The sequence below is a fragment of the Lolium rigidum genome, chromosome 4 (assembly GCF_022539505.1).
Source record: "Lolium rigidum isolate FL_2022 chromosome 4, APGP_CSIRO_Lrig_0.1, whole genome shotgun sequence".
NCBI classification, from domain to species: domain Eukaryota; kingdom Viridiplantae; phylum Streptophyta; class Magnoliopsida; order Poales; family Poaceae; genus Lolium; species Lolium rigidum.
The window spans coordinates 275,523,405-275,535,602 of record NC_061511.1 but is presented as its reverse complement, the minus strand read 5'-3'; the positions used below and the strand labels follow the sequence as shown (position 1 = coordinate 275,535,602).

The following is a 12,198-nucleotide window of genomic DNA, read 5'->3' as shown; positions in this document are numbered from 1 at the left end:
ACCCGACAGAACTTTTTTGTACTCCAGGATCATGCCCGGGGACTTAATTCTGTGTAGGGTAACGTTGTTTTGCCATCGGCAGTTAACCAGCAAAAGTTGGGCACGTTACTCGTTATCCCTTGCATGAGGAAAATATATCGGATGACCTACGAAGACTTGCGGAAAAACTTCGGCAGAGCAAAATGTTCGAGTGGTACAACTTGAGTCTACGCACGGATTGCAAGCATCCGTACCTAGACTCGGGGGCTACTCCCATCGGGAGCGCTGACGCGCACCCGACAGAAGAAGATGATGCAGACAGAAGAAGAACAAAGAAAATCAAGGAGAAGAACATTAGGTGAAGGCATGCTTTAGTCTCTACCCGAACTATCTTCGGCTAGACACTCGGGAGCTACTGACGTGGGCATTACCCTTCGGGTAACCGATGTTGCCCTATCCTGTATTGACTAGTTGGAGGCCCATGAAGGCACTTGGGGGCAAGGCGGCCCAACCTGGATGGCGCGCCAGGAGATTCCTTGACGGGCAAGATGAAGAAGCAGCCGAACAAGGAAGGATAGATTTAAAACTACTGTAAACCTAGTCGTACTCGGTTAGACCTCTTGAGACCTGGCCTCCTATATAAAGGCCAGGAGAGGGGCTGCCGAGGGAGACAATCAATCTTAGCAATCCCAGCCACCAAAAGCTTAGAGCTAGGTCACCATAGAACTTAGCCATCTCGACGAGATCTCAGCCGAACTATTCGGCACCCCATTGTAATCCATTATCATCATAATCAAGAACAGACAGGCAGGACGTAAGGGTTTTACCTCATCGAGGGCCCCGAACCTGGGTAAATCGCTCTCCCGCTTGTCTGTGAACCGATGTCTCGTGTCAGCTTGCAGAATTCGATCAACCCTAAGCCCCTATCGGAGGGCATTGCCGAGGAGCACCCTCGACAACATGTGAACATGCTCAACATAGGAAAAATGCAACGTCTCTATTATGCGAGAGAGTTACGGGGCTATCTTATTTACAAGCATATTAACATTGTTACAAACCAAGCATTGGAAAGAATAATTATTCAACATATTGCTTCTATTAATGGGAGGAAATTGTAAACATTTAGCACAAAACATGTTCAAAGTTTCATCATTGCGGTTAACAAATCTAGGGAAAGAGCAATTATTCATCAAGATTGTCACAACATAACAAATATCATTATCATCATTACAAGTAATACATGGAGAAAAACAATTATTCAACATATTGCAAGTGATAGGAGAGAAAGTAAAACTCTAATAGCATGGCAGGGTCATGACAAAGTTATCATGAACAACTAATTCCGCACAATTAACAAGAGTGGTATCACAAGTATCACATGAAAATATGAAAGAAGCATGGGATTTCTATTTCCATGCCCATCATCATCCTTCGTGAGATGGTACTTATTTTTGGTTAGCCACTAAACTTGTTTTCGCATTTACCTAAACACGAAAATGTGAATGTAGCGTCATGCATGCTGTGTCGCTCCACGATCCATGTCTAGGTGTGCGCATGCATTATCGTTGGATCCAACGCAACACTGACCGACCCCGTACACATTTATACATCTACTTATGGTGCATCACCTTGTAAGAAGATGACTCCCATGATCTTGATCTTATCAAACGGAGTACGTGAGGGTACGGAGCACATCAAACGAAAATCCTCCTAGGATCCCATCATCCCGTTCATGCGTACTATGTCTATCGGCCCGAACAGACTAGGTTCGTCGTTCGCCTCGATCCGTCGATCGGCCACACCGTCCCTCACAGTTCACCACGTGCGACGCTGCGGATCAAGCAACATCACCAGCATCACCGCGAGATGCTCTCCTTTGCCCCGCGTCCACCATGTGCCGGCGAGCGGGCACATGTGCGCCAACGCGTGGCGTTCCGGTGCCGCCGGCCGGGAGCCCCCAAAGCCGTGGGGGCATGGCCATGGGCCCATGGCCGACGGGAGGCAGCGACTGCCGCCTGGGAGGACAGAGATCACGTGCGACCTTTCTGCCCTTTCCTGTCGAAGAAAGGTTATCTAGCTGCGGGCGCTTGAATCTGGACCGCCGTTTGTGAGTGTTGATGCTCCGACGTCCGCCGCTCAATCATCCAGGCATTGATTCCGGGGGGAGTCATGATCCTGTTGCGGGTCTTGCTGTCGTGTCAACCACGAAGCCTTGTCTCGGAAATTGTGTACTTCGCGTGATGTGGCTTGACACTGAGCTCTCAGCTCAGGCCGGAAGCTTGTCAGTCCACCGGGGCTGGGACGGGTGAGACGGTGAGTTGACACGTATGTAATCTTTGTCGAAAAGTGTTCAATTCATTGTTTATGATGAGCCATGATTCACGATGAGGATTGTTCGGGGCCTCTGAAATCTGAATAGGAGATACAGTAGTATCTGTGATCAATGGGACGAGCTAGAGTTCAGAAAGCATCAGAAATCGGGACGATGCTGAGTGTGGATTTTTGTAGCTGGTTTTCTTTTATGAAAAACTGAAAATTGCGTTTTCAAGTTTTCAAACGTTCCGAAAATAAATCTAGACGTACACAATCTAGAGAGTTCTGTCAATATGCAAAATTTAAACTCTGTATAATTCCTCTATAAAGGAATACAAAGCACGTCGTTTTTCGTGTCATACTTTGACAAATAATTTAATTAATCAAATGTAAGTTATGTACCATTTAAAAACATATTATTGAAAAGTTCATTAAAATGTGCATCTGATGATATAGTTTTAAAAGGCATACAACTCATATTTGGTTAACCAAATTATTAATCAAAGTTTGCCTTAAAAAGCAAAGTGCCCTTGTATTTAAAAACGGGGAAGTACCATATATTCAAGGTTCTGCAAACGTAAAATAAACTTAAAGATTTTGAGGTTTTGAAAGTTTGCATTGTTCACGTACGATTAAAGATGTTATATTTTATTTATTTTGTGAATGCTCGATTATAAAGCATTTTAATTTGAAAAATTGCTTGTTGGTAGAGCACAACATTATCAAAATCGAGATTTTATTTTTTTAGATTTTTTAACTATAAAATACCATTTTATTTTCCCCTTTGAGAGGGTGGACCGAGTGGGCGGTATTTTTACGCCCCCCCCCCCCCACCAAACCGTTTGGGAGGGGGGTTAACAAATATAAAATCTGTTTTCTAAAATGGTTGTTTGCATGTCTATCCATGAACAAATCATTGTTCTGCCATCAATTTTTTTCGAAATTAAAAAAGCCATTGTTCTCCACTCAAGGCCTGTAGGGCATTACATATATTTCCTATCAAATCCACAGTTGTCACTTGTTACAACAAAACAGTCTTCTGTATTTTCAGAAGTGTTAGCTCACACCGTATCTCCCACAGCTCCGGAATCTAGGACCCAACTACACCTGGGCAAAAGTTGGGCCGGTCTCGAGTCAGGCCCGAAAAAGCCTGAAGGTAAAATATCAAGCCTGAACCCGACTGTTGGACCTATAAATCGAGCCTGAATCTAGCCCGAACTATCAAAAAGCCCGGCTCAGTCTGAGAAACCTAGTCCAAATCTTACCTAAGCCAAAGCCCAGCTGGACTCACGTTCGGTAAAAAAAACAGGCCCAAACCCGGCCCAACCTGACCCAAGATTTTCGGGCCAGGTCGGTCGGGTCGTCCTGGCCGGGCTGCCCTAGACCCAACCAAACATATGCAGGAAATCTGCAAAACTGTGACTACATGTCATTCTAACAAAAGCATACAAAACAAGTTTGCTCATCGTTGCAAGCTGTTCTCGTACATTCCGAAAGGGAAAAATTCATACTAGGTAGGAATATCTAAGCAAGTAGTATCTGTAATCTTACAGCTAAATGCATCCATAATCCAGGCGAGATTACTAGTAGATTGTTTCAAATCATTCGGTGACGCATAGTTCAGTGCTGTTGGTGGCCGTTGTCGTGTCTATTGGTTGGATGTCGATGAGGAGTCCGTGAGCCGGGGACGGCAGTGGGTGCCTGGAGAAGCTGCCGTCGCAGCCGGCGGAAAGCTTCCACTTGAACCTCGTGACAATATAGTGCATGGCTACGAGCGCCACCACCCTCGCGAACTCGTTCCCGGGGCACATGCGCGCGCCGCCGCCGAACGCTACGAAGCTGTAGGGCGGTATCGGGCTGTCGAACCTCGCCGGCTCGAACCTGCCGGGATCCTGGAAGACGGCCGGGTCCAGATGCGTCATGCTCGCGGCGGTCATCACCTTCCACCCCTTAGGGATGAGGTGGCCGTCGAACTCCACATCGTCGACCGCCCTCTTGAAGTTGACGAACACGGGCGGTACCAGCCGCAGCGTCTCCATCGCCGCCGACCACGTGTACTTCATCTTGCCGAGGTCCTTCCATGATAGAGCTTCACCCGGGGCCTTGCTCCTCGCGACCTCTTGCTGCTCCGCCACGACCTTGGCATAGGCGTCCCTGTTGCCGTCGAGGTAGCGGATGAGGAAGGTGATGAGGCTGGCCGTGCTGTCGTGCGGCGCCACCATGAAGCTCATGACGCTGTGGATGATGCATGTCCTGGTCGGTCAAGCAGGCCCTGGGCGAGCATATCTTGACAGCCCAGCGGGCTTTTCCTGTCCGGGAGTGCAGGGCGACCACCACATGCGTGACAGTTGAATCCACTTGGGAGCAGCAAACGGCGCCCACCTTCCAATCGGAACACCCGCAGAGAAGGCCGCAGCGCAGATTCGGTGGGGAAGTACGCGGCCCATCCAGGCCTGGAACGCGTGAAAGAAGGGTCGCGCCAGCTGGCATCAGCAGAGGGAACGCCAGCTTCCTGACTGCCTGCTTTTCACCTCGTCGCCGCGCATCTCTCTCTCGCGCGCGGCAGTGTCCGGCGCGGGGGCTTTCCATTCTCTCTCTCTCGCGCAGGTAATTAAGGAAAGAATCTTTTTTTTAGGTGCCTGCTTTTGACCTCGCGCATTCAATCAAGTGCCAAAGAATGATGCATCCATTTCCATTTGCCTGCAAAACCAAAACCGTACATGCCGGCATTTAAACATGCGCTTCTCTCACCAACGTACCTACTTGCCTCGCTGTATCACAACGGACGGGTCGCATCTATCGATCGGTACCATAATCTCCCTCTTTTTTCTGCTCCAACCTACATTGAGGCTGTGCTCCGTCTCAGACTGCTTTTTTTTTTAAAAAAAAACGGCACCGTCAAAAACTTTGAATTTCTTGAAACGCAAAATTTATGTGTACCACAACTCATGTCATATTTAAGGGCATCTCCAGCGCGGCGCGACGCATTTCGGACGCCCAAATTGTCCGCCGGCGTCCGTTTGTGTCGCCTGGTGGACGCCAAAATGACCGCTATGGGCGAAATGTCCGTTTCCGTCGGGGGCTACCTCCTGCGGTCCGACGGATTTTGGACATGCAAGTGTATTTTTTTGGTGCTACTTCTTTTTATTTTTGTTGAATGAGCAAGTTTAAACGCGAAAAAGTAGTACTCAATGATGTCATGTTGCTCCAATCGAATAGATTATAGCCTAAACAATTCACCGTTACTTCAATCGAATAGATTCAAACATATTTAACATACAAAGAAGAACAAATTAAAAAACATATAAACTAAAACTAATTTTTGGCCTTCTTGTTAGAAGGCCCTGCCTCATCGTCGAAACTCCTGCGCCTCTTGCTTGTCACCTCCTCGTCGGAACTGGAGGACGACACGCCCTTCAAGGAGTTGAAACTGGAAGAAATGGTGTCTTCGTCGTCGTCGGTGAACGGACGACGACGAGCCGCCCGCGCCAGCGCCCTGGACTTCTTCCTTGCCGCCGCCTTATCGTCCGCCGCCTCCTGCGCCTCCAACCGGGCGAACTTGGTGTCGGAGTCCTCCTCCTCGTCCTCGGCGTCGCTGGCAGCGCCGCCTCCGTCCTCCTCCTAGCCTTCGCTGCCATTGCCGCCTCCGTCCTCCTCCTCCTCACTCGGCGTGGAGGCAGGGTCGCTGGGCGTGGAGCCCGGATCGCTTGGTGTCGCAGGGGATTCCCACCAATGCAGAAATCCGGGCGACTTGCCCTCGCTCTCCGAGTCAGACGGCAGCGTGTAGTCGCTCATGCCGTGTCGGTGTTGGAGAAGAAGGAGGCGGTTGAACTTGAATTACCGTAGACGCTGGGGTTATATTGTGCGGGGATTAACGGCGGCGCGTATAACGAAGAGGCCGGCGATTGCTCTTCCGTGGCGGTTCGGCGCTCCATTGCAGCGGTTGATCGCCGCGGTTGCCACACCGGCACGCGTTGTGAATTCAAGACCGATCAAACCTGGGTCGCTGCCATGAGGGCCCGTGGGGAAGCGAGCGGACGCTAGGCGCGACCGCGGAGACGCAAACCTGGCGCATATTTGGGCCAGGTTTGCGTCTCTGCGGACACCACGATCACTTCGCGTCGCGCCGCTGGAGAGGATGCCAGACGCATTTTCGGTCAAAACGGACGCAAACGGGAGATGCCCTAAGTACACAACAACAAGTTTAACTGCTTCAAGGGAAAACACTATTAATTTCAACCGCTCATATAATTTCCCTTTACAAGGCTAGAAACAAAACACCACCGTCACAGACGGGAGGCGCATATTTTGCAGGTCAGCGACAGGGGCAGAGTCGGCAAAACATGCACCCCAGACCAACAGGAACCTACCTGCACACAAATGCGAAATAAGGACAACATTATTAAAACTTTACACACACGCACAAGCACTTGCACTTTGTTTTCTCACAATCAAACCTACATGCAAGTAAATTCTTTCTTATATATATCATAATAATAATGTTGTAGCCCACAACTCCTACAATGCTTCCTGACTTCCTAAGTGAACTCATAATGCTGAACGGCGATTACTTGAGACTTAATGGTAAGTTCGTAATAATAAAAGAAAATGCACTTTTAGGCCTCTCAAACAACTTTTCCAAAATAAGCAAACCAGCCCAGGCTAGTGTCATAAAACAGCAAACAAATCGAGGGGACCTACCTGCCCAAATCGATCAATCCAAACAACAACGAAATGAAACTTACAGCTTGAATAAAACTCATTCGACTTCTTAAAACAGGAAGAAAACTCAACCAGATTGATCTTTTGTATCAAGAAAAAAAATAGTAAATGAACTAATTATTCAGCGAGATAATTCAGCATGACCTCCCCTGTTTTTAGACATTTCCTGCACACAGCAAAGTAATATGCATACTCCAGCACAACTCAATCCCAATTCAAAAGTCATCTAATCTAACCAGGACAAGACAACAAGGACAAAGCAACCTTGTTGCCCATTTAATAAGATTACCAAAACAAGGTCACCCAAGATACACCCGTGCATCTAAACAGAATAGCATCTTCATTTTCTCGAAATTGCAGCAGCCTTTATGCGAGAAAAGTTAGCTTATTGTCTACATTCATTAGTTCCAGCAATTTCACAGTTTGTGTAGTTTCAAAAATTACACATGACAAGGGGAAAATGGTGTTTGCAATATAATTCAACACGAATGACATATGACAGACTGATCCTACCAAACAGCAACAAAATCAAAGTTTCAGCTTGAATAAAACACATTCTGACTTGAGTACACCACAACAACTACCGTGATTACTACTAGGCCATCTAAATGATTGGGACACAGTCAAAACTGGAGACTCCAGGCCAGCAATGGGCATGAAGAGATGCCACTAGATGATCAACTAACTATGCACACAAGACTAAGAAACCACAGCAAAGAGGAACCAGATACTACCCTATGCACCAATAGTCAAAGAAGACCAAGGCCATCAATGCCATTCTTTAGTCCTCCCCGTTACCCTCAAACAAGAACAAAGCATGGTCAGCAAACACTCATAGTTACAGAAGACTCAAAATAACAGCCAAATCAAAGATGGATGAGTCCTAAATATCACACAAGAGAAATCCTAGCAAGATAGCTGTAGTTCTACTTCTTAAAACAGGAAGAAAATCAACCAGATCAATTTTTTCTATCAAGGAAAAAAAGTAGTAAATTAACTAATTATTCAGCAAGAAAATTTGGCATGATTTCCTCTGTTTTTTAGACATTTCCTGCACATAGCAAAATAATTTGCGATATCAAATGATGCATACTCCAGCACAACTCAATCCCCATTCAAAAGTCATTTAATCCAACCAGAGAGTAACGCAAGCCAACAAGAGCAAAGCAACCTTGTTGCCCATTTAATAAGATTACAAAACAAGGTCACCCAAGACGCACCTTGCCTTGCTGCACATGCATGGCTGCTATCATGATAACCAGCAGTACACTATACTGCATGTCCTCCTGCTTCTCCTAGCACAAGAACAAAGCACAAAGGTCAGCTCAATAGCAGATTTATTAGCAAGAACTTGCAACGATTTAGAGTCTGGACTTTATCACAGCAGCACCTGTGCATTCACAACAGGATAGCATGTTTGTTTTCTCGAAATATCATCCTTCATGCAAGCAAAGTTAGCTTATTGTCTACATTCATTAGTTCCAGCAATTCGACAGTTCGTGTAGTTTCAAATATTACATATGACAAGAGGCAAAAGGTGTTTGCAATATAATTCAACACGAATGACAAAGCTTAGCAGGAACTCTACTAAGCAAAGTACTTTCCTTCTTCACTAGTATTAACAGGGGACAAGTAAACCCTGAGGCCCTGTAGATCTCAATCTCAAAGGAGAAAATAGCCAAAATGCCACTATTCAGTACCGAAAGTTCCATAATACCACTAGTAAAACTGACTAGCCAAAATAGCACTCAATTGTAGATTTTCATGCCAAGGATACCACCAATTCCTAACTAGTCTGACCTCAAATATTTGGCATTAATTCCAGGCTCCAAGTGAAACACCATATGATATATGCAATACATGCTTCCGAAGTCAAGCATCGAAGCAAAGCAAGATTAAAGAAATCTGGAACATTCATGACTCGCCACTGAGAAATCGCCGCATATTCACATTCGTCAGAAGTATTTAAAAAACATCTCCCTAATCCCTGATGGAGTATGCTGCTGACGAGACCTATCGGGAGAGATGGAGAAAGTGAGAGATTACATGATGCAGTAATAAGGCAGGGGGCAGGCAAACTGGAGAGGCTACTCTTATGCATCATTGCCATGGATGGGTAACTCTTCCTTTGAGCAAAGAATCTTCACTGGACTGAAAATATGATTGAGATGTTAGCAGGTAGAAGAACAATTTTAACTGGGCACAAACAAAAATGGTCAGCAAAGCTGATATTTTGAAAACACTCCAAACAGCACCAATTGCATCTTCCCTACACTAGCATACATATGCAAAACCAACTCGTTTCCCTACTTCATATCAGCATATCAGGAAGATAGAATGACTTGTGCTAATTGCCAGCAAGGCAAAAGCATGTACAATATCATGCACATATGAGGAGCTACAGGAATGTTGTATTTCAAGGCATGTCTTGGAGATGCTAATTCCAAACTCTAACATGGCAGTAGTATAATACATCACATAAGAATAAAACCGAGCTTGCATCTTATCGGCTAACAATACAATTTGCTTCTCAGAAAGAAAAGTATAACCTGAGCAACATACAACAACACATTCATGGAAAGCTATACCATCCCAAAACCAGCAAATTGTGCTCATCCTCCAGCATCTCCTCCTGCGGTGAATCACAGAGGGTAATGATCAGCATTTGAAACAAGTCTTGATAAAAAATCTCCATTGTCCGGAGAAGAAAATCAAAGCACAGTGACTATCAAGTGGCAGCTCTAAAATTCCAAACTCGACAATTACAGGAAAATAATCCATCACATAAGAGCAAGTAGGTTGTGCTCATCCTCTACCATTTTCTCCTGCAGCAAATCACAGGAGGAAAATGATTAGCATTTGCAAACAACTACTTGTTCAACAATCACAGAGGAGGGTAATGATCAACAAGCAAAAGAGCATGAATTTAATAAAGGCAAGTACCAGATCGAAGACCACAAAGCATTCAAACTGACCACAGTAGATGGAGTATCTCACCTGCACCGTGCTACCACTGCGGATTGTGGCGGCCATCAGCAGCGCATCCCCGCCTCTCCCTCCTCCGGCATGGCTGCCTATACAAGAAAGAAGCAATTTTTTTTCAGGATTGGGGAGAAGAGCATTGGGCGCTGCAGGTTGGGGCACGACTCATACCTCGAGCAGCATCTGCGGTGGTGGTCGACGTCACCGCGCCGGCAATGCCGCTGCAGAGCTCCACCCACACGGCCACAGCCACCATACGCGAGGACCCGGTGGTCAAGGACGCGCGCACAGAAATGACCGGCGATGCGAGGCACCGGTGGGGAAGCGGAAGACCATGCGGTGGCGCGCGACGCCGGCCGGTCGGTGACCTAGGGTTTCGCGGCGGCCCAGTTGAGGGTGGGCTGGAGGCGCGTCGGGAGGGTTTCGGCAGGGGGGAGGCGCCGGAGATTCGCCGTAAGGTGGCAAGGTCGGAGTTTCCCGGCAGGCGGCGAGTATGGAGCGCCGGAGCTGGGGCGAAGCTGGGATTCCGCGCGAGGTTCTCGGGAGAGAATTGGGAGGCGGAGCGGGTGGGAGACGTCAGGAGCCGGCGGCAGAAGAGGGCTGGGGGTGGCCGGCCGGCGGCGCAGGTGAGGAGACGTGGTGGCCGGCGGGAGGGGAATGGGGAACGCGAGGAGCTGTGGGTAGGAAGGGAAAAGTCGAGGAGGAACGCTTGGACTAATTAATTTCCGTCCGTGATTTTGGGCCCAAATTCCCGCTTGGCCTCAAAATGGAATTTCCGTGGCGGGATCTCACCCAACGCGTCAATAATCATGACTTGTTCTCTAGCATTTCATGTTGAGGATCAATTTGTGTTTGTACTACTGTAGTACATATTTCCGTGGATAATAACTTTTTTTAAGTGCCGTCTTATATAGGATATAAAAAAGCTTTATTAGGACACCCTAGGGTTGCATTTAAATCAAAGCCTTGGTCACCGCAACGGCCGCGCCATTGATCTACTTGGTGGCTCCGGGGCACACGTCCTTCTATCTGTGGCACCACAAGGATCGGATCAGACCATCAAAAGTGGGAGGGGCAGGTTTGGCCGAGCACTGCCAAAACGGCTTCATCCGGCGGTGGAGTGGAGGATGTTTAGAGTGACGCGTCCAAACTATCATATTAGTATGTATGCTAAAGCTATGTGCCAGGGTACCGCTAGCTACACATATCCATGAAACCTCGGAGTCAAACCCTCAAACCAACCAACCTCCCCTGCAAGCATTGGATCCATTCCATGGATCGCCGACTCCTCCCACACTAGGACACCATGAATGTCAAACACATGTCAGCATGAAATATTGTGCATGGCAAATTTTGTGATCGCTATGCAATAAAAAGTATCCGGTAAGGAGTCAAACCATAATAAAAATGAGCTAACTAACTTTGTACTACTTTACTGGATAAAAATATATGGAAGATCTAACTATTTGTACAACCTGACGCACGTGTGCATGGAAACATGAAAGTTCATGCAAAGATACATGTGTATTGAAATTGGACGTCAGTGCTCGAGGATGACACATGGGCAAGCATATGTCGCAGGAGGCGGCTGATCTTGTTGAAAATCAAGGTGCTTGAATCAAATTGTGTGTTCTTTATATTGATCAACTGGATATTCATATAAGTGTCTGGGATGTCTCTAAAGATCTCTCAGAAATGTCAAGTCTCTTGTGTAAGTCTTGACAATGGTCGGATCTAGGGATGGTCCAGGTTCTTTTTGTTTATTTATAAATGATTTCGCACAATCTGACTCGAGATTATTTTATGTATGCCATGCCCATGAGCCTATGTTTATTCTTTCATCTAATAGTATGTTTCACTAACTTGCTCAGACAGATTTTACGCATCTTGCACCTAGTACTACTTATGAACCCATATTAGGACCCCACGTAAAGAGGTGGAAGATTTTCTGACCCTTTATGGCACCATTTTCGAAAAATCTCTATTTTGCGGGTTCTCAGCGTTTACCCCTTAGGTTTTAAGTTGAAAGTGGTGATTTCGTGCAAATTTTATCTTTACACCACCCTTATTTAACCATATTAGGACCTCCTCCAACAGGGGAAAGTGCTAGAAGGCACGAAGTTCACCGGAGGTGGGAGGAGGCGCATGAGAAAGCACTCACTAGTAGGGAAATAGCTACAGGGGCAAGCTTATTGGCAGCAG

General features: G+C 46.7%; 1 long non-coding RNA gene across 1 annotated transcript; it reads right to left on the bottom strand.

Moving 5' to 3' along the window:
• Window positions 1-6,538: 6,538 nt before the first annotated feature.
• LOC124705311 lies at window positions 6,539-10,279 on the bottom strand. Its single transcript, XR_007003952.1, has 7 exons — window positions 10,168-10,279; window positions 10,012-10,088; window positions 9,781-9,839; window positions 9,564-9,646; window positions 9,061-9,165; window positions 8,235-8,309; window positions 6,539-6,662 (listed from the first exon to the last, which is right to left on the bottom strand). It is a non-coding gene; the product is annotated as an uncharacterized LOC124705311 (long non-coding RNA).
• Between the last annotated feature and the right edge of the window lie 1,919 nt (window positions 10,280-12,198).